The 24,839-nt window shown below is 43.3% G+C and overlaps 1 long non-coding RNA gene across 1 annotated transcript in view; it reads left to right on the top strand.

The window, feature by feature from the left end:
• The first annotated feature begins 7,676 nt into the window (after positions 1-7,676).
• LOC311605400 overlaps positions 7,677-24,839 on the top strand; it is a 38,854-nt gene continuing 21,691 nt past the window's right edge. Inside the window, exon 1 of the long non-coding RNA XR_014781928.1 lies at positions 7,677-7,837. This is a non-coding gene — a long non-coding RNA (uncharacterized lncRNA). The remainder of the gene's footprint in view (positions 7,838-24,839) is intronic.

Genomic DNA, 24,839 nt, shown 5'->3' with positions numbered 1-24,839 from the left:
GAAGTGGTCAAATATAGGGCACCAGAGTTCATGTCAGAGTCAGTCCCCACTTTCCACACAATTGTGGATAATGTCCTATCCCTTGGCTAGATCTGAGTAGGGGTTCAATATTTACTGCATGTATTGCCCTTGGTTGGTGCAATAGTTTGAGTAGACTCTCCTGGGTACAGAAACACCTGTCATGATGTTCTTCTTGTAGGTTTCAATACAGGCTAACCAGACTGAATCCGTGAGCATCAATGTTCACAAGTAACGTGCCATTTAATGATAGTTTGTCAATTTTGAGCCACGTACACAGTAATACACTCTATGATACCCACACAGGATGACATCACCTAATGATGCATTTCTCAGAATACATCTGCCATCTTCTTGTGCCAGAGGCAGCGCCTCTGCTATGTTCCTGCTGCTGTGACCAGAACATCCCACCTAAGTCACATAAGGGAAGAGGGGTTTACTTGGACTCCTAGTTTTAGAGGGGTTTTGCTTGTCCTGGGGGGGGGGGGCACCAGAGCAGCTCCTGGTGGTGATGATGGGTGGCTGACTGCATGACAGTGCACCAGGAGGCAGAGAAAGAACAACCAGAACCGGCAGCCAGGTTGGACCTCAGAGATTTACTCTGATCTACAATTGCTGGTAAAGCCCCTCGGAAAAGCTCTTAAATGGTTACCTGAGCCAGCTGGGAAACAAGTGCTTAACTCACAAAGCCATGGGGAATATTTCATATTGAAAACATAATAGCCACTGTTCTCTTAGTCTTTCTTTCTCTCTCTCTTTTTTTAAAATTATAACTCTTTATATTTATTCACCAAGAACAAGTACAAAAATTCATTTAAATGTACGTAAATACATGTATTTCTTTCTAGCATACTAACCAATGGTCGAATTCTAATATGCAGATGACCATTTTTACAATCTAATGTTTATTATTATTATCATTATTATTTCTTCTATCTCTTTGAGATTAAATATAATTACATCATTTTCCTTCCCTTTTCTCCCTCCAAAACCTCCCGTATAGACTCCCTTGGTCTCTTTCACATTGCTGGCCTCTTTTTAAAGAATTAACTGTTGTTACCTACATACATGTGTATGTGTATATGTTACATACATATATATATGTATATCTATATCTCTATTCCCAAATACATAAATATTACCTAACCAGTCCGTATAATGCTGCCTATTTGTATGTTTTCAGGGCTGGCCATTTGAGATAGGATTAGCAGTTGGTGGGTCTCCCTTGGGGAAGCCTATTTCTTTGACTCTTGGTGTTCCTTGGTTGTCTGTAGTTCTGTGAGCAGGGTTGAGGCTTTTGCTTACCCGTGTCATCATGTCTCTTGTTGCTCTTTTTCAGAAACACGTTAGAGCAGCCATATTGGTGAGGCTTTATGGATGTAGCCTCTGACATCCCTAGGAGACACAGTTTCAAAGTAAATTCCATATTCTCTGGCTCTAATGATCTTTCCGCCCCCTCTTCAGCAATGATCCTTGAGCCTGAGATGCAGGAGCAGTGGTGTACGTGTATCCACGGAGACTGGCGCTCACTTGGCTATGTTCTGATGGGTTGTGTTTCTCTGTAATGATCTTCATCTGCTGCAAAGAGACTTTTCCTTGACGAGGGCTACGCTATTTGGCTGGACCCTAAAGAGTATGTTCTTTTATTATTTATTTATTTTTATTGAAAAATGAAATCATTCATATTACAGCTCATTTGCTATCCCATCCCATGCACTCTTTTATTATTTAAACCACTACTCCTCTCTGCCCTTCTCAGCTAGCTTTCTCAAATTCACGCATGGGTCTGTACTCTGTTGTGCACTCATGGGGGACCTTTGCAGATGTCCACAGCCTGAAGGTGTCTCTACACAGAAAGCTGGAGTGCTCATCAGACGTCAGACTCCCCCTTGACAGTTCTCAAGGACCGTTGTGTCTTCTCGCCTGGTGAGCAGTTGTGCATATTGCTATTTTGTATAATTTGTATGCCCTGCTGTTCCTTCGAGAATGAGGGCTAATCTAGGTCCTTATATTCTGTATTGAGCTGAGACAGAACTTGGCATGCCAAGGTTTAAATTTATACTTGGCTATGGAACTCCTTGGGGGTGCATATTTTGGGAAACTCTAGGTTAAAGGAGTAAATCCACAGCAATTACAGAGTCTGATAGGCACTAGACATCTGATAATTTTTGAACTCAGAAATTAAATTTACTTATTAAAATTCACCTCCCTTTGAGAGGCAAACCCCTTAAATCATCATTAACATCCATTAATTCTGATGAGTCTATCTGAAGACTGAGTTTCTGTTTATTTCTTTGTCTAACAGAGAACAAAAAGAATGGAAGAGGTGAAACTGTGGCATCAAAAATTCAAGATAAGGATAGAGTAAAGAGACAGGCCAAAGTTCCAGAGAGGACCGGCCCCCATCCCCCCTTCCCCACTTTAGCACTATCTTTTATACAGGTAAGGTGAATTTGCAGATGTTAGATAATTTACTAACTTATAAAGTTTTAGAGTAGAAAAATTGGGATCAACACCTGATTCTAAATTAGACAATGTTCTTCAAAGCACCTGTTGTGGATGCGATGAACGGGAGGGGCGTTTTTTGTTGTTGTTGTTGTTGTTGTTGTTGTTGTTGTTTTGTTTTTTGTTTTGTTTTGTTTTGTTTTCAATTCTCACCTTGGAGCAAGGGTGTGGAACGAGGCATCCGGATCTTGGGCTCATCTTGGAAGGATGCAGAATCCATGGGCTTGCCGCTTGAGTTTGTGCAACACATTGTCACAAGCACGTGGAGGGGTGGGGGGCATGGAGAACTAGAAAGAAGGACAAACAGAGTACTAGGGGACAGAAATTTAAGGATGAAGATAAGATTGGACTGAGTGACACAGATGGGAAATCTAAACAGCCAGTGCAGCCCGACCAGAGTATCGCTTGGTGTGGCAGCCGTTCCCGATCCATGTGGAATACATTTCAAACCTTCCACAGGAAGCCACGGACGGACAGCTTTGCTATGTACATACACAACCATGATCAACTTCAACTCACAAATTACTCACAATAAGAGTAACAGCTGAAGACAAAAAAAAGTGTAGCAATATTTTTATTATAAACATTATTTACAAGTTGAGAATGATTTATTTCTGATCATAATACTTTATTGTTTTTTAATACTTTTTGTTTCAGGGCATGATTGAACAGAGGTTACTAAAACCACAGGTAAAGCTGGGGGCAGGACTAGTGTGTGTTTTCCTCACTCCATCTCTTTCTTCCTTCCTTTCTCCCTTGCTCTTAGAATCCCCTCAAGCCCTGGCTTCACAAAACCCATGAAGCCACTGGCTTCTATCATTTCATCTAATTGGACTTTGTAGACTGGCTGGCTTTGGTCTAGAAATTCAGTCCTGACATATCAATTCCATGACACTCTACTTCAAAGAGCACAGTGTCTCAACATGGCCAAATAGCATCACCCCTAAGCATCCCCTACAAGGCTGCTGTGCTCTGGCTTTGGCCTCAGCCTTCACAACATAAGGTACAAAAAAATATTTTGCCTTTGCCCCAGTCCTACACTCAAACCACATCCTACCTTTAGGAAGCAGTTCTACCAGGGAGTTTTCCTCTTCTGTGAGGGAGCTGTTTTGCTTGTTTGTTTGTTTCAGGTGAGCATCAATAGACTCTTGTTTAACATACAGAGCTTGACTGCCTACAAGGCCACAGTGACACCAATGGATGATTAGAAAAGACACTGTCCATATTTCACTATGGAATGTGAGCTATCCCTCTGGCCATGTTGAACTGCAGATTTATGATGACTTTTTCTTGGTTCAGGTGGGGATCTACCAGTACTGAATTCTAGTTTAGGTGACCACTGTAAAACAGCCCATAGTGCATGCAAGGACCCAATACCTATTGGTAGAGGAAAACCTTGGAAGAAACATCGAAGACTAGAAGAACAAATGAATCTGAGATGGTGACTGATCATGCAGTTTCCCAATTTTGCTGGTGTCATACTCTCAAGTCAAAACAACCACCACCAAAGTTAAGAGCAAGCAGACACCCTTTGACCACGTGATATGAGGCAGGCATTTTGCCTGAACTTACATGGCATTTAATCTTCTACAGAAAAGATGCTAATACTCTCATTGTACTACATTGTACTTGTTGAAGAGACTGAGATCCCCTATGGTTGTGCTATTAACCAGGTCAGGCGGGCATAGATGGAGCTTGGCCTCTCCCCCTGCCTGCTTCACAGAAATCCATACTGCTTAGCACCTGGTCCTCTCTTCAAGCTCAGCGCACAGAGCTGCAGGTAATTCACCCTAAAAACTTTAAAAGGAGAAGCCAGCTGGAAAGATGGCTCAGTGTTTAAGAGCACACCCTGCTCTTGCAGAGGACTAGAGTTCAGTGATGGCTCAGTCAATAAAAGTGCTTCCTGCATAAGTGTGAGGAGCTGAGCTGGCTTTCCCGTACCACAGTGGAAGCCGGTGGGGTGACATGTGCCTGTAATCCAGCACTGGGAAGGCAGAGACAGAGACTGTGCAGCCAGCTGACTGGCTCATCCAGGTGAGCAGACAAGGCCAGTGAGGTCTAGATGCAGTTCAGTGAGACCCTGTCTCAGAAAATAAGGTGGAGGGCTACTGAGAAAGACATCTGACATCAGTCTCTGGCCTCTACATAGCATGTGCTCACCCCCACACACCCTCACACAAACATGTGCACACACACACACACACACACACACACACACACACACACACATGAGCTATGTTAATAGATTTTTGAAAACCATGGCTAGAGATGTAGCTGATTGGTAGTGTGGTTATGTAGCACATGCAAGACCTTGGGTTGATTCCCAGATACACACACAAATACACACACACACACACACACACACACACACACACACCACCACCACCACCACCACCACCACCACCACCAAAGAAAACAATAGCAACAGCTTACACTACCTACTCTCAAGTACCACAGCACCTTCTGTGCCTGCCACAGCAGCACAAAATAATGAGGGAGTGTAGAATTTATTTATACATGTGGAATGAGTTTGGGCATAATGATCATGACAATATGCATTTTCAAGAGGCAGGGAATCAGGCAGACCACAGCAGAAGCTAAATACAATGGGCAATTTCAAAATAAATAGAAAACCTGGGCTCTTAACTTCAAGAGCCCAAGCTAAGCAGAGATGCCACAAAAACACATGTCAAATGGTCTTTAATAAAACGCCCCCAAACAAATCCCTGCTGTGCAAATAGGCACTCTAATATGAATGATAACCATCAGTGCCGTCATTTGTCGATGTCGGCTATGTGCAGGCACGTAGGCACTTTCTACATGCAGCACATTTAACCTTTACTTCCTGAAGAGGACAGCATACCAGAAAGGCTAAGGGACTTGCCCACACAGCTAACAAATGTCAGACACAAGGCTCAAGGCCAAGGCAATTTGATTCCTTCATCTTTGTTGTCCCCAGACCTTTCTGGGGACACACAGAGCAGTAGATTCTTAGCTACTAAATGGGTTTGGAAATGTATAATCTGGGACAGGGACAAATGTGGAATCAGTTTGGATGCTAGATTGGCAAAGCGGAGAGGGCGCATCCAATGATCTCAATAAATTAATGAGATAACATAGAAGGCAAAAGGGAAGAAAGAGCAATAAATTTAAAATAATGTTTTTTAAAAAAAGGTGGGAAAGGACGAAGGCATACTGACCCCTGTTTCAACTTCCCTGATTCCTTCCTCATCAAGTCATTTAGAGAGACAGTAACAGGCAGGCAAAGGCACCTAATTGTAGAGTTTACAAACCACTAAATCAAAAGAGACTGTGAAATTCCCGCCCGGGGAAGCTAGCGGTGAGATTAAGTGGATTAGCCTGGTGTGCAGGAATCCGGGGAATGCCCACAGCGCGTGCTGCCCTTGTGGATTATTCAGCAGCAACCCTGTCGTCTTCCATCTCCTAAAAACAGATGGGCATGTGCCCTTCTGGAGAGCAGCAAGAAAAAGCACCGTGTGGTGGGTTGCCTTGCCTGTACCGTGTGGGCCATGGTGTTGCATCGCAGTGTTTGTGGAGGTGACAAATAGTGGCATTTTATGAAGAATTTGCATGGGGGGACATTTTAAAAATTAAGAAATAACCTTGTTGATCGCACCCATGTTTCCAATCCCAGAGACCAGTTCACAATTGATTAAGCAAACAGATAATAATAATGATAATAATGACCACAATAATAGTAATAATAACAACAACAATAATATTGATGATAGTAACAGGAGCTGGCATGGGGGAGGGGTGATAGCGTCAATCCTTGCAAGGGTCCAAGGACAGCTCTTAAATTTCAGAGGCAATTGCTACCTGCCCACGGTGAGGCAGACAGAGTTTTCTAAGCCCCTGTCCTCCGGGAGCCAACCAGCACCAGCAGCAACCTGCGGCGTTACACTCGCCAGCCACACGGATTGCTAGTCTTCAGAAATCCACACCCAAAGTCCCAAATCCCAGAACACTGAATAGACACATGTACAGACCGTGACCTGCCAGAGATAACAGTTTACATCAGCAGTCTATAATAAGTAATTAATATTGCCCCAGGAGAGACAAAGCTGGTGACGTGGTATTTCTCCCTTGGCTCTAAACGGGATGCCAGTAAACCTACTTTGAACAGCTAATGTGTTCACAGTATGTGGGAATTAACTACACACTATAATAAGTACCACTGAATGTCCCATCTCCATGCAGATGGAGGGTAACTATTACCCCAAGTGCAGCAATAACAGTAAGGAGCGATGGGGGAAAGAACACAATTTTTTAATTGTACCCCTAAAATGTTGTAAGTTAAAATAACATTAGAGGGGTTTTGTTGTTGTTGTATTGTTTTTTTTTTTATCAGCAATTAAATCTTTTCATGTCTGTTTTCCAAGATTGCAGCTGGGAAAAAAGAGGGCCTAAGAGCCATACGGTGCTAGCCTTGCTAATAACGCTCTGTGAAAAATCTCATTAATTCAGTCTGGCTCTTCAGATCAGCCGCTAAATCCTTGTATTGTCACTCATCCTCTGGCCTTTTCAGGATTTCCATAGCCCAACTAGCAGTATCTCCATGGAAACCAAGCAGTCCTGCTTTGCACATCCCGGAACTTTTTGTTCCTGACAAAGCTTGACAAATCACATGCAGCGCGGAGAGTTTAACACAGCGAACTAAATCCTGACCCACACTTAGAAACGATAAACCGGAGCACACCGGCTTTATTAGAAATGATTTCCTTACAAGATACTTAACCAAGCCGCTGAAACACTGAACCAGGCAAGTTTCAAGAACAGGGTGCTGGGGGGTGGGGTGGGGGGATGGCAGCAAATAAATAAATAGATACAGATGGGTTCGTTCGAACCCCAGGAGTGTCTGTGGTGAGCTCAGTTTCTGACTTCAAGGGAAAGCTACCAGATGTGAAGAGAGAGATGCTGCCTCTCAATGGCCTTTGGTTTCTGCTCCCCCTTAAAAAAGAGAACTTCTGCGGCCATCCCTTCATTCTCTGGCTCTCTTGGAGCCTGGGCGTCTCAGATCTCTAGCCGATTCCTCCTCTGATCAGTCTGGCTGCAGAGAGTTCACACTGTAGCTCTGAGCATCCTTTCTCTTCTCCAGCCTTCCTTCTTCTTTTCCTACAGTGTCCCACTGAGGAACACTGTTCCCAGAAGAAGGGGGTGTCGAAAGGAAGACAGGTGCACACCTGCAGCGAAGCAGCTGGAGTAGACACGGACCCTGCAGGAACCAGATGCAAAGTTCCTACTTTCAAACACCACCACCACCACCACCCCCCTTCTCGGGGTGATATCTTAGGTAAATAGATTTCCTTAGCTTGGGTCAGAAAGGTCCCACAAGGAGGCCTCCTGAGAGGGAGACCAGAGATCAGAAAACACCAAGGGAAGATGCAGGAAGCTGAGGGCACTACCATCATTAGCCTCATGTCCCTGCGACACAGCAGGCCAGCCACGGTGACGCGTTGTGTTGTCAGGTTTTCAAATGTCACATTTCTCTGACTCCTCAGACAGTCTTTGAGCATCTGTCCAGACACTGGGTGTGCATCAGTGTGATAAGGGTAGTCCCTGACTCAAGTGTGCTTTCTTGCTCTTACACGCCTGGGACCTAGTGACATTTTAACCTACAAGTAAAACCCACTCATACCTTTTGCCTTCTGTTTGTCTATTGTTCCTTGACCCCCAACATGTCCCCTGCAACTCACTCATGGGCATGCGCTCTCTCTTTCTTTTCCCTCTCCATCCCTCTGTCCTCCCCCTCCCTCCTCTATCCCTAGCTCCCCTCCCATTTGGTCCCTTATGCATGTTTGGCTTCTTCCGCATTTGTGTATATAACGGATTTCTTAATGTTACCTGCCTCTTTAGATATAATTTCCACAGTTGTGCTAAAGTGATTCTTGAAGAAGCCACAAAAGGGACTTCAGCCACCATTGACAAGATAGGTGTGTAACAGGAGGACCAGGGACAGCAGAAACAGGTCTGAAAATCAGCTTGATTTTGTGTGTCACTTTGATGCCACTTGGAGTCATACTGGGGGTTCCAAATGTCCGAGGCAGGTCTCCCTTGAGACCAGTTGTGTTTTAGGCTCGCCAATGTGCTTGTAGCATGGGCTATGCTTTGGTTTAACAAACCAGGCAAGGCTAGACTGACTTCCCAGTCGGCGGTAACATCTGAACCCCCGTTACCCAAGAACTCACACCCAATGCCATTAGGTGTTTACAGCAGTAATGGGTCCTGGGTATCTTGTACATGGATATAAATATTTATTGTGTACCTGACTGGTACACGATAAGAGCCCATATTCCCTCAGATTTTTTCAAAGCAATAGGAAATGGAGCCTAGTCCCATTTCAGCCCTCAGTGAAGGCTACTGCAGAGTTTGCTTTTGGAAGTTGAGCAATCCACACAAGAGTGAAGTTGGGGGGATAGCAATCAAACTTGCTGTGTCTACTTAATGTTGCATATGTATATATATGGACACACATGTCCATATGAACACACACAGACATATATATGATTTCAGAACTGACCACTTGGCGTTGGATAACCAATTAGGGAGCTGATCCTCAGGGGATGACTACTTCTAATTTCAACATCTTTTAGTTGTATATAATTCTTTGTTTAGGAATAGGGGCTCCCATATCTGACTGCTATTCAACTATTCATTGTTGTCTCTCATCCTGTCATCAATACTAAATGATTTAAGCCAGAATATGCCATTAATTACAAAAGTAGTCACTCCTCCAACTTAACTGAATCACTCTGTTTGCCCCTCCCTAAGAATAACAAAATACTTTATCCGTGTGTGTGTGTGTGTGTGTGTGTGTGTGTGTGTGTGTGTGTGCTATATATGTTTTAATGGAAGTGCACATATGCCATGACATGCATGTAGCAGTCGAAAGACAACTTTTGGCAATCAGTTTTCTTTCTACCATGACCTACAAGGATCTAACAGCTCACAACATCAGGTTTGCATAATAAATGCCTTTCCCTGCAGAGCCATTTCATTGGCCCACAACATACATTGATTAGAATCATTTTATAGATGACCAAGCAGGCATAGAGAGGTTAAGTGTCTCTCATCAAGTAATAACTAAGTCAATGACAGATCTAGGCCCAAACTCAAACAGCAGGATTCCAGAAGTTTCCATCAGCCAGTAACCTCATCCCACTAATCATTCCAGGCAAGTTGAAAACCATTCCATGGAACTTTCATTCTGGGCAGACATTTTCTTCCTTAACGTCCATAGTCAGCTACCAGGCAAGCCTGGTATTGTTACTTTTCCTTCTTAACCATTCTTTCCTGATGACTTTTAAAGAAGAGTCTGAGAGGATCTGAGACACAGAGTGAGACCGTGGTAAAGGCCTTTCCCTCCCTGAGTCCTAGGCGGTATTCTTGTCCATTCTCAGAAACCCAGGCTTAGAAATGATGTCCTGCTATCTATGCAAGGCTGCCTGTGAGTTCAGCTTGGCCCTGCTCTGGGTACAGACTCTACTGAGATGGATGGAGGGGCATTGCCAAGGCTATAGGGACCTAAAATTACACCTCCCAGCTGTGTTTTGGATTTGCAAGCACATGCATGTCTATTCCATTCTTGAGTGTGCTGGGTATTGAAATATACATGAAGCCTGTCCTTTGAAGTATAGAGAGAGCAAAAAATTATTGAACCTTTTCTTTTATTTATTTCTTCTCTTCTGAGGATCCCACTTTTTATAGCCCAGGGAATGAGATCACCTGTTTGCTTCTTTTTCCTTTGGCCATTGCCTCTGAAGAGTCTGTCAACGCTCACCTACAAGAAACCGAGGTGCCCTCTCACGAGACTCAACACTGAGCATGGCATTTTTTCCTCTCTGTTGAGGTTCTCAGCTGAGAGAATGGAGCATTAATATCACCAACAAAGTCCTTACCAGCAGGATCCAGCCCAGAGATCAGGCCTAATCACATCCACCCCTGCTGGAATCACCAAAGATGCTAAAGTATCCCAATGGTGCCAAACAGACCTGAGACCCTTCTCTTTTACTACTGAGATCACATAAACTCCTGAACTTGTTCACCAGACACCATGGAAAGGAGAGGGAAGTGAGGTAGAAACAGTTCAGAGAGTGTAATAGTCACCTACTGCTGAGTAACAAACTACCCTAACCTTCTGTGGCTTTAAAAGGCTATACATATTTATTATTGCATACAGTTTCTATGAGTCAGAAATTTTAAAAGTCACAGTGAAAGTTATTTGGAGGCATTGCCACACTAACAGATCTACCTTGAAGATGCTGTACTTGGTTCCTAAGCCGATACTAACTGTTGACAAGGAGCCTATATTTCTTGATCTGCTAGTGTCTTTGTGACATGACAGCTATCTTCCTCTAGGGAAAGCAAAAGGCTTCAGGTGTTTCATCCCCAGAAGCTCCACACCATGACTTTGTTATATACTATAGTCATCAGACTCAACCTTGATGTAAAGTACAAGGACACATACATTGGAAGGCAAGGGTGGGTGGGGCCATCGTGAAGGCTAGTTACCATAAGGAGGCATTAACTTTTGAACTGGCTGAAAAATCACTAGGAACGTGACTGTGACTGATTTAACCAGAAAAGACTGCCAAACTCCTGGATATGCCCTAAGTTCATGTAAAGACTTTTCTACTCAATTTGTGTGTGTGTGTGTGTGTGTGTGTGTGTGTGTGTGTGTGTATGTGTGTGTGTATGTGTGTGTGTGTGTGTGTGTGTGTACCTATAGAGGATAGAAGAGGCCATTAGATCTCCACTCAACACGGGCACTAAGAACTGAACTCTGCAAGAACTGTGCGAGCCCTTAACACTGAGCCATCTTTTCAGCTCTCCTCCCGCATTGTACAATCGTCGTTTAGATTACTTGCAACACCTAATACAATTGTAAATGTGTTATAAATAGTTATTACACTGTATGTTTAAGGAATGACAGCAAGCAAAAAAAAAGTCTGCAAATGTTTAGAAGAGAGTCTTTTTTTTTTTTTCACATTAAATACCTTTGATAGCAGCTAAGCCTGCAGCTGTGGGATCCACAAGTGCAGAGCACACTGTGTAGGTCCCTGTTCGGGTCTTCAGCTTAGGGCTTGATTGCTCTTCTTAAACATAGATGAAGCATCTGATCTGTCCCTCAAGACACTTATATACTGTGAATAAGAAGTAGGGGAAAAAATAAGAGGAAAGGTGTCTTTTCATAAAGACACATCCTCGGAGCATGACACCTTTTGGTCGGGTGACAGGCAGACAGTGCAGGTCCTCTGATGTTCACAGCTTCAAGCACCCGCACGATGAAAATCATCAGCTCCTCTCACTAGGAGGCCGAGGATCCCTCACACTAGTCCTGCCCCTAACCAGAGAAAGTCTGCCATGAAAGGAGGAGAGGTCAACCACGCCTGTGAAGTGTCCTCCTGCCGCTCCCCCCACCCCGCAACTAACAGCCCTACCCCAGGGCTTGCTGGAGAAAAGAGAACTCTCCGTAGGACGGAAGACCCATGGATGAATTTTCCTTGAAGTTGGACTCTCTTGACACATCAGCACTGAGGTTGCCAGGACAACCGAAGCCTTGGTATTAACTGGAGAAGGGACTGGGGCTGGGAAATGGGAAACATAGAAACTTCTTCCTGCCATTTCCAGAAAAGTTCTAGCTGTGATTTGGGGAAACAAATCAGGTAGTGTTCCATCACTTTGGGGAGGTGGGTGCACAGTAAAGAAGGGAAAAGGCTCTGTTCTGCTAGCTTTCAGGTTGGGCAGGGACAGGTGGCTCACCTTGTGCAGTGGGCAAGGGATTCCTAATACTTATTATTTCAAAACTTTTGGCTTTGTACACCAGTTACCATGATATTCCATGGCAGTGGCATGTCCAAGTAGACCCTCGGTAAATTCTGTTCAGTGGTGGAGGAAGGAAATTATACAGCGTCTTTTAAAAAGTAGCATTATTGTTGCTTGACCATAAGGAATCCAGCGTGGGCAGAGTGAGAGGTAAAAATAAAGTGTCCCATTTAGTATTCCTTTGCCACCTAGTTGTACCTAATTAATGAATACTGTGTTTTGGGGCTTTGGTGAACGGAACCCCCTCCTTTATTCTCCTTTTTTTTTTCGTTCATGTGACCACCATTGGATGATACCAAGACTATTGCTGTGGACACTCTTCTAGAAAAGCGTCTAAAGGGAGGCAGGACCCAGAGTTCCCCATTTACAGATGATTTCCCAGTGGTATGCCCTTGATCTCCAAGCCCAGTACTCAGGAGCCCTTGACAAAAAAAGCCTTTTACATTATTCTGAACCAGGACAGCTGCCTCAGTTTCCCTACCTATAAAGTAGATATAATGTGACACATCTCATTATGCTATAAAAATGTAATGAAACTATATCCAAAATTTCTGGCACAGTACACTTTGTTGAAGGTGGAAAAATGCAACTTCTATCTGTACCCAACCTTGTAATAATAGGGAAATGTTATTTGTTTCACAAAGTTATGAAGATTCAATGAAAACATATGAAAGTGTCAAATTCAGTACCTGATATATCTAGGCTTTAATGGGATGAGCGTGAGAAATTTACTACTATTATTTGTTTCTCCTTCTGTAATTTCAGAAAGGAATAAGGAACATAAATATTTTTCTGCTCTCATCTCTAAACATCACCCTTCTCCACCCTTCCCCTCACTTACTCATCTTTGCAAATCTTAATGGATCTTAGTGATCATTGGTTCTGATGGAGTTAGCACATTTTACTGGGTTCCAAGGGCTGGGCTTAAAATGACTGAGTCCTAGGCTTCTTTTTACACCTGCCCCGACCTCTCTCATGTGTGTGTACACTCTTGTATGTGTGAGTTCAGTGTATGTACATTATTATATGTGAGTACAATGTATGTGTGTGTATATTCTTCCATGTTTGAGTAAAGTGTATATGTATGTACATTCTTATATGTGTGGACAGTGTGTGTGTGTGTGTGTGTGTGTGTGTACATTCACATATGTGTGATGACAATGTGTCTATGTGTGTGTGTACATTCGTATATGTGTGATGACAATGTGTGTGTGTGTGTGTGTGTGTGTGTGTGTGTGTGTGCGCGCACGCGCGCGCATTCTTATATGTGTGAGGACAGCCATTGGCTTGCCAAGGTTGAAAGACAATGTCAAGCATCTGTTCTTTTTTTTTTAAAGAGCTGTTTATTTATTATGTATACAATGTCCTGCCTGCGTGCCAGGAGAAGGCACCAGATCTCATCATAGATGGTTGTGAGCCATCATGTGGTTGCTGGGAATTGAACTCAGGACCTTTGGAAGAGCAGCCAGTACTCTTAATCTCTGAGCCATCTCTCCAGACCCCAAGCATCTGTTCTTGCCTTCTACCTTGTTTAAAGTAGGATTCTTAGACACCAAGTTGGCTGAGCTGTGAGCCTTTGGAATTCTGTCTCTGTCTCCCATCTCACTGTAAGAGTGTTAGTGTTATACACATGTACTACCCTGTTGATAGTGGGATCTGGAGAGCCAAACTCAGGTCCTCACACAAGCAATTTACCCACTGAGCTGTCTCCCCATCCAGACACTCAGACTTTGGTTGGTTAAGTTATAGGACTTCATCACTGTGTGCTTCAAAAGGCGGGAGAATAGGAGCAGAAGTGAGGGCAGCCAAGGGGTAGCCAAGAAAAGAGCCTTGCTCTAGGCAACACCTGGGAGAAGTCAATACTCCCAACGGCCCTTGCTAATTGTTGCCTAAGAGAGCTGCCCATTAATGCTTCATGGCCCAGGGAGCCTTGGTTCGGGTCTTTGTGGCCTCATAACATCTCTCAGCCAATGTAAAAGCACGGTGTGGCACTACATACGAAGAATAGTGAGGTTGGTGGTCCCTGTAGGGCAAGAAGCAAGGTTGGAGATTCCTTCCTTTCCCTCTTATTCCCTTTCTACCCAGCCCTGGAATCCCAAGACCATAAGAACATATTGTCTAGTATTCCCTAATGCGCCACAATAGAATGTGCGTAATACGAGAGATTTGACAATTCTGGTTGCTGTCAGAGAACAGACATCAGGGTGGCGATTCTTCGCCCTGCTCAGATCTCCTTAGACACAGTACACTGGCTCCTCAGTGGATCCTAGCATTGCCTCTGTTCCAGGCCTTCTCTGGGAGACATTGCTGTTTGCTGGGCTCAGATTTCACAGCTCTGCCTCTCCCAGTTCCTGATGCTCCACCCTCCTCTCTTCAACAAACCTCTCCTTGCCCTGAGAAAGGCACGGATTTCATTAGGACGATGCTGGGGAACCCCTCTCAAGTGTGGCTTGAGCTGTAGACCATCTGTTTGAAGCTATAGCCTGAGTTCTAAGGCTGGGTTTTGTGCCAAATCCCAAGGAAGAGATAAATGAAAACAAGCAGAGGAAAAAAGGGGGCGTGGACGGCCTTGACCGATTTGAACACCTGATGGATGCCTGCATGGCTTGCGCTTTAATACGGAATGCTGCATCCCCTGTTTGCTTTTGCACTTACGGAATGCTTCTGCTCATAGCCTTTATGTTTTCAAGTAAAAAAAAAAAAATCAAAGGGGATAGCCATTGTGAAGAACACAAAGATTACTGCAGAGCCGGCCGGTTTATAAGCCAGCAAAATGAAGTTCCCGTCCCTACCCACAAAACAAAACGCTTGAAGCAGAAAGGGGTGCTAGCTTCCACAGAGAGGTAATGTCCTTCCGTCTGCCTTTGAGCTCTTGCTGAGCTCTCGGGACTGCAGCCGCATTTAGAGGATTCTTTGAAGCGTCCGTGGCTCTGTTATTAGATTTGTCTGGAGCTTGTTGAAAAGTATTTATTAGAAGCCTTCTTGATCCTTCTGCCGTCTGATATGTCATAACTTTTATGACATAGAAATAACCAGAGCGAAGAAGTAGAGGCAAGACGGAGGTTATTTACCAGTCTTTCCCACAGACTGCTGGTCATTTAGGCTAGGAGGAGCATGCTGGATAATTTATGAAAACGGAACTAGTCTGTGGGAGTGAAATAAAGCCCCATGCTATCCAAGACAGCCATAATGAACAAAATAAATTCCATCTTTATGCAGATGTGCCACGAGGGCTGTCAGAGTGTCAAGGAAAATTTACTCCCTGTCTCAGATGCTCAAGACAAACAATTGTAGGAGATGAAAAACAGCGCGGGAGGAGGAGGTAGACCCTGGCTGCCTGGCATCCTTAAGAACTTTCACTCTACAGTGTTGCTGTGCACTTGAACCCCACAGTAGTGTCCCCTGAGACTTATTCTCCCCCCCCCCCCGTTATGATAGACAGGGGGATTTAATGCTGAAACTTAGTTTATTCTTATTATTCTTATATTTTGACCAAGAAACATTTACTGAGCCCTAGCGAACGAGGAAAGGAAATCAATTTGGGCTGTCATGAGCGACAGGGTCCATGTGGCTTCAAGGCAAACTAAACTAAAACATGGAGTGCATAGCAATACCGTATGATTCTTCCATCCTTAGCAGCACCCCTCTCTCTAAGGAGACCCCCCAAAGTTATTCTCTCTGGTGTCTGCAGTAATAAGGGCTGTCTGCGCCTTTGCCAGCCACGCCAGGCACTGCCACAAGTCTCAGGTTCCTGGCATAACCCTGGGGAGTAGTCTCCCTTCAGCCAAGTCTGCCAAGATGATGCCACGGAGTTGTGCATGCTGGTCTCTACAGTGCATGCTATTACTTGCTTTGGCCCTGCTCCTTACTGTACCCCACCCCAGCAGTGATTGTATTTGATTAAAGTACTTCACTTATGGGAGGTGTTCTTCACTAGGATCTGCTTTTGTGCGATGGCTTCACTACAACTGCCGATCTGTTTTGCCAAAGGAACCTGTTATGGATATGTGTGCAATGGCCATTTGCCCTGTGGATTTCTCCTCTGAGGGTCCATTATCCAGATTTTCTAACATCTGGACATCTGGACAGGACCTGACTTAAGCTTCAAATAGTACATGTTGGCACCTTTACTTGCCTTTCCCCTTAACACACACACACACACACACACACACACACACACACACACACACATACACACACACACACACACACACACACATACACACACACATACACACACACCAAACAACAACAAAACCCCACCTCCATTAAAAGGCAGAAGTAAGTAAATATTAATTTCACTATATAATATTTCAGAAGACATCAAGGGAGATAATGGGCTGGCTATTCCTCTTGTGGATTTTCAGAAAATTATACCAAGCAGTAAGTAGAGAGATGCAAGCCATCATTGTAGGAAGCATATTATTTCTAATGCAACCCTCCCCAACAAATGAACCAACTCAGGCTGCTACAAGGATGAGCTAAATGTTTTCTCTCTCAGCTCTTTCGTTTTTGGTTAGAAGCAGAAGGACTCCAACTCCCAGCAGCTACATCCAGCCAGGGCTTCTCCCTTTGCCTCGGTGCGAATCTGTTCTGAAATCATAAAGGAAAATATAAAAGCAGGATGGCGAGAGTAAAGGAGCCTCACCACAGACTCCACGACGATTATGCATTCTACCCAGGGCACACTTAACTCTCTAATTGCTAATTGTAATTTAAATGAAAACATGTGTTTCTTGTTAAATTCATCAACTCCCTTCCTAAGTGCTACCGAGGAGAACTGTGATTAAGGCTGAACGCTCACCTAGGGGTTCCGACACCCACAGGGCTCAGGCAGTCATTGAGGTGTCTTCAGAAAATGGAGGCCTAGATGGGTGAGTGTGCTGCCTTCTAAACCCAGCAACTGGAGGGGCTTGGAGGAAAGAATAGGGGAGGAGTCTCGGCAGGTCACATGCTGCACTGTCCCCTCAGAGATTCAGGCCGGCCCCGCCCTATTTGGAATCCATCCCTTTGCCTGCTGAGGATACTCTGTGGACCTATAAGAACCTACAGATTGGAACTACCACACAACAAAGAGCTGGTTCCCCTCTGGTCCATCCCTGACAGGTACTGAATAAAGGGATGCTTATAAAGACCCCATTGTGATACAAAGGATTCTAGAACATAACAGAGGACCAGAAAACACCTGTCCAATACCTGATAAGTACAAATTTCGTATAAAGAATTGGGGGGAAAGCCTAGAATATCAACTCAACTTTTACAGGGAAAATCCCACCCTGAGTAAAAAGACAAAATCCGGGGTAGAGAGTAGGGCTATTGTTTTCCTTTAGATGTGGTGATTAGACCCTATGCCGGACTAATAGCAATCAAAAGGCTTTTTTTTTTCTTTTTACAAATTAATTTTTAAATTTGATTTTATTGAGCTAACAAGAAGATATGTGGATAGCTTATCAATACACATGAAAAAAATCTGTAAGGTCGGAGTTTGTCTTAGGATGTGCTCTTGAGAGCTAGAGAATCAATAAGAGACACTCATGGAAAAGAGGGGTAGTAGAGAAAGAGAGAGAGGGGGGGGGAGGGAGGGAGGGAGAGAGGGGAAGGGAGAGAGAGAGAGGGAGGGAGGGAGATTTACAAGGCTTAGTCTTGTAATAACCAGCTAAAAGAGAAACCAATGCTCTCCCTAAAAGACAAGCAATGAGAGTGAATGCTCCTCCTTGAATGCTTTTTGTTATATTCAGGCCTTCTGTGGATTGTTTGAAGCCCACCCATATGATGGACAACCTGACATATCCAGTCTATTGATTTACATATTAGCTTCATCCAGAAATAGTCACACAAACATATTCAGAGTCACCAAGTATCTGGGGCCCTCTGTGGCCTAGTCAAGGTGATAAGTTAAATCAGTTAGCACAAAGTCTAAACTTTATCTCCAGTACAATTGCTGATCTCTTCCCCAATCATGCTTACAGACACATCCGCAAATAAAGTGTATCAGACATACAGTTAACATCCAAGTCAAGTGACAAAATGCTATTGCAATTGTTTCTTAAATGAGATTTTAATCCCATTTATCTGCATTGCTGGAAAACATACTGTTTAGTCCACGTTGTCTCCATTTTCACTTGCCAGCAGGAACTCAACTCGCTGACAGTATTTCCCACTGGCTATTTAGAACCTGCTGTATCTGGTATTCTGTCCATTTTTAACACACTGTGTTTTCTTCTTTCTCTGTTGTTGTTGATAAGCCTTGCTAGAGATTTGTCTGTTTTCTTGGTCTTTCCAAAGAACCTCCTTTAGGCTTTATTGCTCATCTTTGTTGTCTTGTGTTTCCTATTTCACTGGCTTCCATTTTGGCTTCCATGTTCTTATTCTCTCTCTCTCTCTCTCTCCCTCTCTCTCTCTCTCTCTCTCTCTCTTTCTCTCTCTCTCCTTTTGGCTTCCCCTTTTCACCTTTTTGTCAGTGTTTTCAGGTGTATGCTCAGGACATTCATTTTTAGCCTTTCATCTTCCAGGATGGACGCATTTTATGCTTTGACATTAATATGACTTCACTTTTACTGTGCTGCTCACAAATTTTAATACTTAGATTTTTTTTTTGTCACCATGCAATAGCAAGTTTGTTTGTTTGTTTTAATTTCCAGTTTGGTTTCTTTTTTTCCTCTTTCTTTCTTTTTTTTGGGGGGTGGGGCGAGGGGCTTATAAGTCTGAGAAATTTTCTTTTAATGGTATTTTAAATGCAATATTTTTATTAATTCTTTGAGAATTCCATACATGCCCACAATGCATTCTGATAACACTTCCTCTGCTCTCCTCCCCCAAACTCCTCCTAGATCCCATGTCCATCCGCCTTTCAACCCCCCCCAACCTTCGTAACCCATCTTACCCCCTCCCACCCTCCTCCAACCCCTCCCACCCCTCCCAACCTCCTCCAACCTCTCCCATCCCCTTCCATCCCCCTCCCCCAATCTCCTGTGCTTTTGGATTGCTTGTTTTAATAACCCACCGGGTCCAGTTTGTGCTGCTTATATACTCATGGGCATGGAGCCAACCCCTGGAGCACGACCAACCTACCCTTAACAACGCTGACTCTCCCTGAGCAGAAGCCGTCACCTTGTCAGCAGCTCCTCAGCTAGGAGCAGGAGCTTTGCGCTTCTCCACTTGTTCCAGAATGTTGACTGGCTTGGTCATGTACAGGCTGTGAGTTCATGTGGGCAGTGGTCCTATTCTTTCCAGAAGACACGTTTTAGCCTCATTTTTCCCCAATCTCTGGCTCTTAAGACCTTTCTTCTCCTTCATCCATGATGGTCCTGGGCCTTGGGGTATAGATTTTATATAGACGTTTCATTTGTGGCTGAGGACCCCACAGACACTTATTCTCTGCACTTTGATCAGTTCTAAGTTTCTGAGCAAACCATCATCCACTACACAAATAAATTCTTCTGATGAGGTCTAAGAGCTGCACTAATCTGAGACCTATATTTAGAGGGCAATAGTAGGAGATTTACCCCTGGGTCCTAAGAACTCCCCAGCCATAGGTTCTTGACCATGTTTACAGTACCAGCATTTGTTCCCTCCTGTGGATCAGGCCTTAATTCCCATCACAAAGTGGTTGGTTACTCCCATGACATCCGTGCCACTATTGCACCCATGGGTGTATCTTGCCATGCTAGTCATTACTGTAGCTCACAGGGTTCACAGCTGGGTAAGGCTGTTGATGACTTTTATCCCTCAGTAACCTGCACAGCATCTCCTCATTCCTTGCAGCATGGAGGAAACTTCTCAATCAGTAACAACTTGATTTTCCCATTTCCTGTGACCAAAGTGTGTGCTGTCTTCAGTAGTAGGATCTTGTCATGAAGTTCTGGTAGGCAACCTAAAGAAATGGCTATAGCCTGTATTGTTTGGTTAGTTCTATAATCTGACCAATAACTGAAGGAGAGGTATTCTGTATCTGGAAATGGACTGTTTATTTGGCAACTTTTGGCTTCTGGGAGGAGCATTATCCTTGTGTAGGTTAACTCCAACTAAACTTTTATGCACACATATATAAAATATATATGATGCTTATGAAATGGTAGGTTTTCATAAGGCTTTTCCAAACAACCTTAGTGTTAGTTATCCTACTCCCTCCTCTGCCCAGCGCTCCTGTTCTTCTCCCCCACATGTCCCCTCTCTGTTCCCCCTTCATGTCACCTGGGCTCTACTATCCCCTGTCTCTTAAGGTCTTCCTTCTTCCTCCCCTCCAACCTTTCCTTTATAGCTTCCTGGCTTCTACAGATACTTTAAGGTAAACACATAAATCCACAGATTCAATGTGAGGATCCACGTATGGGTGAGAACATGCGACATTGTCTATCTGGGTCTGGGTTACTTCACTCAGCTCACTTAGTTATCTCCAAATTTCATATTTCTTTACAGCTGACTAAAATGATAGTCCTGTAAATGTGGTTTTTTTTTTCATTTGTAAATTTTGTGACACCACTTTTCTCTGTCTTCTGTTTCTCCAATACTGATCTTAAGAAAGTGCCTCACTCTATTTTGTGCTGTTAAGACAGAATGTCCAAGGCTAGGTGATATATAAAGAGAAGAGATTTATTTATTGCAGTTCCAGGGTCTAGGAAGGTCAAGGTGGAAGGAGTCCAGAGCTGTCAAGGGTTTTGCTGCATCAGCATCCCATTGCAGAAGGCAGAAGGGCAAGTGAGCATGAAGGAGAGAGAGGAGAATGAGGCCAGACTCTTGCTTTGATCAAGATCCCACTCCTACAATAACTACCACACTCCTGTGAGGTGACCTTGATCCACTCAGCACAGCAGAACTCTACCACATAGTAATCCCTGAAATGTCTCACCTCTAATATTGGGGATTAAGTTTATAACACATATTTCAGGGACACCTTAAAACTATCGCACTCAGTGTCACAGTCTTAGAAGAAAGTGGAAGTCCTCTGGGTCTTCTTCCTGGTTTCCTCTGACAAAGGGAACATCACCTTCCTGTCTACCTATAGCCTCGGCCTCCATGCCTTAAGTTGTCAAGGTGAAATAGTTGTGCCAATCAAAAGCTAAATGGATTTCAAATGTTATTGGCCTCATGCTCCTACCTCTTAGCCTGTATTTCCTTTTTAATTATTCAATCATCTCTTTTCTGCCCCACTTCCTAAGTTGGGTCATACACTCCATGAAGACAAGGACATTTCCACCACATTGTCCACTAGAGCCTCAAAACCTGGAGCAGTTGTGCCTGACACATAGTAGGAGCACAGACCACAAACACATACCTTTTATTATGATATATTGCTATGATTGATTTTATAGTTGTTGTTAATCTTTTACTGTATCCACTGTATGTAATTTTTTCCTGATTATGTAGATATAGGGGAAACACATAAAATATGGTGGGTTCCATGCCATCCATAATTTGAGGTATCCACTAGAGTCTGGCACATAGTCACTGGGACCAAAGAGGTACCACTGTACTCAAAAATAAAAATGGGATCAGCACAATGGCCGAGTGGGTAAAGGTTCTTGCTGCCATGCCAGACAACCAGAGTTCAATCCCTAGAACTGACATGGTGGACAGAGATAAGTGACTCCCAAAAATTGTCCTTTGACATTCCCAAGTACACCATGGCATACTTATATGCACACACACACACACACACACACACACACACACACACACACACACACACAAATAAATAACTAAGAAGGATAAAACTGCTGATGCATGCCTCAATGAACTTACAGAAAATCACCCTGAGTGAGAAAAGTCGATCCACAAAGCTCCCGCATTCTGAGTTGATTTTTATAACCTTGTTGAAGGAACAGATTTATAACAATGGAGATCAGGCCTGTGGCTGCCAGGTCGACATCAGGGCTAGGAGTGAGAAGTAAGTGGGTGGACTAATCAAAGCCATCATGAAGGACCCTTGTGAAGATGAGAACCTTCTCTGTTTTGGCTTCATGGCTAATAGCTATCCTGGGTGGGATTTTGTACTATAGTTTTTAAAGATGTTTCTAGTTGAGAACACTGGGTAAAATTTACACAGGACCTATGCTTTCTTACAATTGCTTGTGTAATTACAATGATCTCAATGGAAAAAAAATGTAATTCAGCCTTGTACTTTGTCATCCTCTTGTGTCTCAAAGTAAGCCATTAGTAAGCCTTACTGGCAATGATAAAACAAAACTTCAGAATGCCTTGTACATAAGAATAAGCCATCCTCACTGCCATCATCATTCAAAATGTATAATTCTCACTTAAAATATTGCAGTGCCCTACTGACTGGGGTAGGCCATTGCTCCCCCTCCTGCTTAATTTCCCATACAGAATCAATCATGATTGGATAGCATCATTCCTCCCTGCAAAACCCTCCCGACCTCCCATCATATTCAATTTTAACAGAACAATTTTTTAAGTGGTCTCATCTGACTTTGGAATTCATTTCAACCACCCTGTCTCTGTCCTCTGCTACCCAGCCTGCTCTTCTTTAGCCGCACTGGTTTCTTGCTGTTCTTGAAGACCCCAAGACTATATATATTTTTCCCTCCCTTAAGATTTTTACATTTGTTGTGTTGGTCTTTCAGTGACACCAAATATTTCTCAGATAGACACAAAACATATGATTTTTTCACACCCAACAAATATCTGTTGAAATGTTGCCTTGCTACTCTTTATTAGTAAAGATAGGAATCCTGTCTCCCAGAAACTCTCATCTGACTTAATCTGTTGTGTTCTTCCTCATACCACTTAGCCACTCTTTGTAATATCAGATGTTTATTTATTGTCTGCCTTCTCCTGGTGCATAATTTCAGTGGGGGGGGGGGGTAAAGAGGTCTTTCACTGTAATATTTCCAACATTTAGAGGTGTTCTTACAACAGAACTCATGTTTAGCAGTCATTGTGTGTGTCTGTATGTGTGTATGTATGTATGTATGTATGTATGTGTGTGTGTGTGTGTATGTATGTATGTATGTATGTATGTATGTGTGTATGTGTGTATGTATGTATGTATGTATGTGTGGTAGGGCTGACGACAGCAAGATCTGGTAGGAAGTATCTATAATAGCCAAGTGACTACATTGCCCAGTCTCAAAGGGAAAGTTTAGCTCCTGTGAAAATTTGTCCAGGGGAACCTTGGATTTGGGGTCAGCCCACACACAAAAAGTTGAGGATAAGACACTACACAGAAGCAAAAGGATGCGTGAAATCCACTTAATGAGGGTCCCCAAAGCTTTTAGAAAAGCTTTCAGAAGCAAGTTACTTACAGAAGATGAAGAATCAGGTCATCCTTGGGTTCCTCCACGGCAATGCTGGAAGCTGTGAAAGGGCTAAAGCAATAAACTCATAAGAACAGCGAGGAATTCTCCAACTGAAACTTCTGTTCCCACAGGAAGATCAGTCAAATGTGAAGGTTAAATGAAGGCATCTTCAAGTGTGCAAGGCCTTGCACATCTACTGCCTTGACGGGCTCTTCTACCACACAGTAGTCCTCCTTTCCCATAAACCCATGGTGTCCAGGAATGGAGAATCTCTTGCAGAGAACAGTGAAAGACATGGTAAGAGTTTATTAGAGCAGCAGGGGAAAGAGCATCTCCAAGAACCCCCAAGGACCTTTGTTGGGATATATGATAGCAGTGCTATTGAAGGAACATAGATGGGACAAATAGAGAAATAAGGTGATACATCACTCCCGGAAAGACTTGTGAAAGAAAAAAAAATACAACCATAAAGAGGGACGTATTGCTACTGTGAGTAAAACTTCCATAGTTATAATATAAACATCTAATCATGATTTAACCGGGTGTTTTCATATAGTTCTGTGAGGAGGACATGTGAAAGAGATATGTATAGCTGTACATGGAGGTGGATGTCTATGAAATTTTCTGTGCAAGAGTTCCTATGTGTGTTTCATACAGAAAATTAACAGATAGTAGCAAGATTAGAAAAAAAGCAATAAATAATAAGAATGTTCTTGGAAAGTAGAAGTAAATACAGGAACTGATACTAAAATAATGTAGGTGGTTACCCCAGAATTATAGAATTCAGACATATGGAGGGCAAATAAAAGAGATTTTTCTCTGTATAGATTTTGTAGTACTATCTGAATGACTAAATTGTGTGTGTGTGTGTGTGTGTGTGTGTGTGTGTGTGTGTGTGTATCTGATAAAGTTACAACGTAATCTATTTAGTTAAATTTTGAATAACCTTGTTTTCTTTTCTTTTTTTTAATTAAAATACAATCACATCACTCCCCCTTCCCTTTCTTCCCTCCAACCCCTCTGCAATTCATAGTCTCTTTCTCTTTAATTATTATTGATATATATGCATAGATATATAAATACAACCTGCTGAGTCCAACTAGTGTTGCGTGTATATATATACTTTCAGGACTGAGCACGAGGTATTGGATATCAATTAAGGACTCATCCCTGGGGAGGACAAATTCTTCCTTTCTCAGCTGTCATTAGTTG

The sequence above is a fragment of the Acomys minous genome (genome assembly GCF_964271855.1).
Source record: "Acomys minous genome assembly, chromosome: 9".
In the NCBI taxonomy this organism is placed as follows: Eukaryota; Metazoa; Chordata; class Mammalia; order Rodentia; family Muridae; genus Acomys; species Acomys minous.
The sequence above is the reverse complement of the archived record's forward strand: the minus strand, read 5'-3'. Positions and strand labels throughout refer to the sequence as shown.